Genomic DNA, 4,684 nt, shown 5'->3' on the forward strand with positions numbered 1-4,684 from the left:
TAAATGTGTGGATACTAGAACAGAAGGCCCTTTAGAAGCCTTAGAGGACGCCACGCCTAAATGGAATATTTCCTACATGGTGTGAGCCGTGAGTAGAAGATTGAGCCCAAGGCTGGAGACCTAGCCAGGTTTCCTGCTTGTTCATACTGGAAGGATCCAAATTTCTGCATTTCACCCCTGAAAGCCACAGCAGGTAACTGCACAGGGCTAGGAAGACAGTGTTCATTTCTATTTGGTCAGACTACCTGGAGTCAGGCATTTCTTATTCTCCTATGAAGTATGCAGTCTGGAGCAAGTTACTCAGCTGTTCTGTTGCTTAGAAATTTTTTTCAAGCAAAGCAGAACTACAGTGTACTTCCTCCGGATTACTGTATAATTTTAGTAAGATTAATGCATCTAAGATGAGTAGCCCGGTATGAGTGCTCCGTAAATTATAGCTATTATGATCATTGTTGACGTATATTATGTTTTAGGACTCGGAACGGACAGAAGGGGAATTGTGGGCAGTAGTAACCATAAACAATCAAATTCCTCCTTGTCCTAGGTGGGTTGTTTCTTCTTGCTGTGATAAATGCTCAAGAAAACAGCCTAAAGCAGGGGACTTCGCTGACTGTTTCGGATGGCTGAGTTTGTAACAGCGCGTGTGCTGAAGTAAAGCTGTTCCCTTCCGGGCTGCCGTGGTTTGAGTGTAAAATATCCTGCCCAGGGTCACGTTTAGACACTTGGCCCACAGCTGGTGGTGCTGAATTGGAAGTCTGTGAAATCTTTGAGGAGATGGAGCCTCATTAGAGGAGGTGGGTGACTAGCCCTAGTCGGGCTTGACGTTCTATATCCTGGTCCCACATCTGTGCTATCTGCTCACTGTTCCTGATTGTGGACAACTTGTGAACAGATGTCTCACACGCACGCGTATTCTTCTGACTTGGTGGCCTGTACACCTTCTCAGACTGTAAACCAAAAGCAAGCCCTTCATTCCTTAAGTCACTTTTTTTCAGGCATATTGCCACAGCCGAGAGAGCAGTTACTGACATAGTGACCAATCAAGAAGCAGAGAGAGGAGTCGTGGTGGTGCTTAGCTGGGTCTTTCTTTCTCCCATATCTATCCCATCTGGGGCCCCAGCTTATGCTGGGAATGATACTGTCAGCATACAGCATGGTCCCTCCCTCTTCATTAATTCTCCCTAGAATCCCACCATGGGTACACCCAGAAGTGTGGCTTGCCCATCTCCTAATTGAACCTAAATTGAGCCAAGTGAATGCCACGCTCTCCGGTCCAGTCAGCTTGACAGGCTGAGGCTTGAAAGCTACTCACGAGGCAAAAGAGTTTCACGGAAACTCACTCCTGGAGTTTGGCATTCTCTCTAACCCATACATTAATTTTCCATTCCCGAGTTCGTCTAGTGTATGGATCCATGTGCTCTCTTTTAGTATTATCCTATTATAAGTGCCTTTTAAGATTGAATTCTGACATAGCTAAAGCCTTCCGCCAGTGTTCCAACAGTCCTAGAACGTCCTTGAGCAAGACCATGGGCTTGAAATCAGTAAGAATGTTGCTATTCACTGATGTTCAGAATAGCCTCTGGTACGACACTATCACTTTGAATAAAAGCTAAGTCACTCCCTTACACAGAAATTTACCATCACTAAGGAAGAAGGAAGTTTCAGACCAAAGGAGAAACCAGAATAGATACTTAGAACTATAGCAGAGTTGCACCCATACACACGTATTTACAGTGGCCTAAGCGGAAGGTGGACTATACAATAGACTAAAATAGGAACTATGGCAAGGGCACGAAGCCCTTGACCCTGGCTTCTAAGATTAAGTGAATCTTAGGTGGAGCCCTTGTTGATCCCAGTTGTTAACAATGAATTCTATCCCAGGTGGTTCCTGTTAGACCTTCTGTGTTTGCATTCCTCTGTTTTATGTAAGAATCCAGTAACCTCTTTGTACCTTGCTGGTGTGTCACCCAACTTCCTTATTGTCTTCTGTATAAAAAGTCTGATGCTCGATTTGACTTTACATTCAGATTCTACACAACCTCTCCTGTGTGCATCTGTCTGTCAATTCATTCGAAGCTTTGCCCACCCGAGACTAGAGACCCGTTCCACACAGACAAAGGGGCCCAGAGGGTCTGTGGCAAGTGAACACATTGGACAAATTTGTTTCTCCAATGTCTCCAAGTTCTGGAAGGCTGTGTATATTTTAGTTAATGGTCATCCAACCATGCATTCTCTTCTCCTTCTCCCACAAATATAACATTAATAGACACTTTGAGGTCTTTTCTAATTAATTTGTTTTTGTCCAGTTGATATTAAGAAGTCATTTGGGAAGAGGCAATCAAAATTGAGATAATTGCCCCACAAGATTTGCCTATAGACAAGTCTGTGAGGTATACTTATTAATGATGTGGGTGGGCCTGTCCTTGGAGGCCAGTGATACCCCTAGACTGGTGGTCTTGAGTTATATAGAAAGTCCATGTAGGGGAAGCTAGTAAGCAGCATTCTGCTATGGCCTCTGATTTGGTTCTTGCTTCAGCCCTGACTCCCTCAGTCGCAGCATGGGACCTGAGAGCTTAAGCTGGAGTAAATCCTTTCCTCCTCACATTGCTTTTGGTTATGATGTTTCTTCACAGCAGTAGAAACCCTACGTAAGGCATGGTCAAAGCAAGATAGCCTGCAGACAAACCTGTCTCTGCTATAGTGAGGCTCAGGTGTCTTACTGCACAGAAAACTCAAATTAGGGTCTTTCAACTCAATAGCATTAGTACCAGAGGAAAGACTAAATAAACTTTAAAGCTAATGAAGTTAATAAAAATTTGAATTAACAAAGTAAAACTTTCTAATTGGAGTCATTATTTTTTAATATCCCTTTGTTGTCTTTGGAATAGTTGCATCTGCCAAATTCCAACTAGGTCAGGCCAAATGTTTTAGTTGTCCTCTCTGAGTTGGCCTCAGGGTCATACCTCAGCATCAGACACCCCTAGGAGCGTGCTAGCTGCTGCTGATTCAGACTCCCTAACCCATGTTCTAAACCAGATATACCAAACACTGGCCTGGGGACGTTGTCTTTCCTATTGGCACACTAAGAACTTGAAAGTGGAATGACCATAGACAAAGAAGAGGACCTGGACCCCAGGTTTGATATGAAGAAAGGAAAGTGCTGGAAGTGTAGCTCAACTCAGAGCATTTGCTTAGTGTCCTGAAAGCACCAGAATCAAAAGCAAATTTAAACCAAAGGTAACTCTACAGGGTCTCAAATAGCAGGGGTCACGAATAATCCATCTTCCTTTCTCTCTGTTGGTTGACTATCCTACCTTGGCAAGAGCGAGGGAAAGGCTTTGTTGTGGTTAGGAAGGAGCCCCTTCTGTCACATTTTAGTTGAGGCTCTGTCAACATTTCAAGGCCAGCAGGCACTCAGTCACTTCTTGGTAAACTGTGAGGACAGGGAACCCGAGGACCATGATACCCAATGTGTTCAGATCAAGGTGGCGCCTGCTGGCAACAGCTCCAACATCTTGTCATCCTCCCAACGCCTCCCAACTCCTTGGAGAAAACAGCAGCCACCTCTCAGAACCAGGAGGCACAGGGGAGGTGACTCAAGCAGTTAATGGCCAAAAGACTCCACATGCAGCCCAAGGGATTCTGAAAATAAACAGAATTCTTTCCTAACCGGTTGTCTGTCTTACTCTTCCTTCTCCCAGCTACGTCCCTGCTGCCAGACATGGAGAAGTTTGTAATGATGGTGGAAAATTGCCAAGCTCAGCACACTTCTTCAAACAAATAATGAAATTCCAGTAAAGACTGCTTGAGTTTGCTGGAACAATAATGAAGGCAATAATATTTTGTATACCTAAAGTGCTCCTTCTCCCCATTTATTATTTAATATGTGAACTTTACATATTTGCATATGCCTATAGGAGAATAGGCACAATGTATATTAGGGACATAAAATAACTACATGAATCATTGGTGGCTGTTTAATTCTCAAACAACTATTCTTCTCCTATTTAAAAACTTTAATTTCAGATATCACAGTTGCTTCCAATCAATTTTAGCAATTTCTCCCATTAGCATTTTACCAGGAAAAAAAATTTGTCTATTAATACCTTGCATGCAACTAAGGAGCCATGAGTCTCTTCCTCTGAGGGTACAATTTCCCACCCTGAAAGCTAAAACATGAAAGAACTGGAGCCTTAATACAGGAATAAAAAAACACTTTGTCATTAAGGATTGGGCCTGATTTTTCTACTCAATTTCTCTGAGGTCAAAAGCTCATGAACTAGGGCACGCTAGCCAGAGTTTATCCGAAATAGTAGAAATATAAAATTCTGTGGCACTAAGATTCCTGCAGCCAGAGTGACTCAGGAACATAGCAAAGGAGATAACATTTGATTTGGGCTCTGGTCTGGAGCTGTGCCATCTTTATCTCTTTCAGCCTCTTTAATACCAAGTGTTCCCCACCTAAGATATCACAGCATCAGTCGACCATTTCCCCAAGCTCCTGGAGAAGAAAGATTGCTCCTGTGCAAAGTAGAACCCCTGCTTTATCAAGGATACGTAAGAAAATGAAACCAGGTTCCTACAGTGACTGAGAGATGTCACTTGACTGGTTACATCTCTGTCACAATGGGCTCATTGGAAAGCTTTGATTTTTTTTTCCCTATGGAAGTCAAGAGGGCTGTGA

General features: G+C 43.3%; 1 long non-coding RNA gene across 1 annotated transcript in view; it reads left to right on the forward strand.

Annotated features, from left to right (window-relative positions):
• 4930425L21Rik (RIKEN cDNA 4930425L21 gene) overlaps positions 1-3,852 on the forward strand; it is a 24,479-nt gene extending 20,627 nt beyond the window's left edge. The window contains exons 3-5 of the long non-coding RNA NR_126088.1: positions 1-193; positions 545-794; positions 3,702-3,852. The exon at positions 1-193 is cut by the window's left edge and continues 34 nt beyond it. This is a non-coding gene — a long non-coding RNA (RIKEN cDNA 4930425L21 gene). The remainder of the gene's footprint in view (positions 194-544; positions 795-3,701) is intronic.
• Positions 3,853-4,684: the final 832 nt, after the last annotated feature.

Source organism: Mus musculus, chromosome 6 (genome assembly GCF_000001635.26).
Source record: "Mus musculus strain C57BL/6J chromosome 6, GRCm38.p6 C57BL/6J".
Classification (NCBI taxonomy): Eukaryota; Metazoa; Chordata; class Mammalia; order Rodentia; family Muridae; genus Mus; species Mus musculus.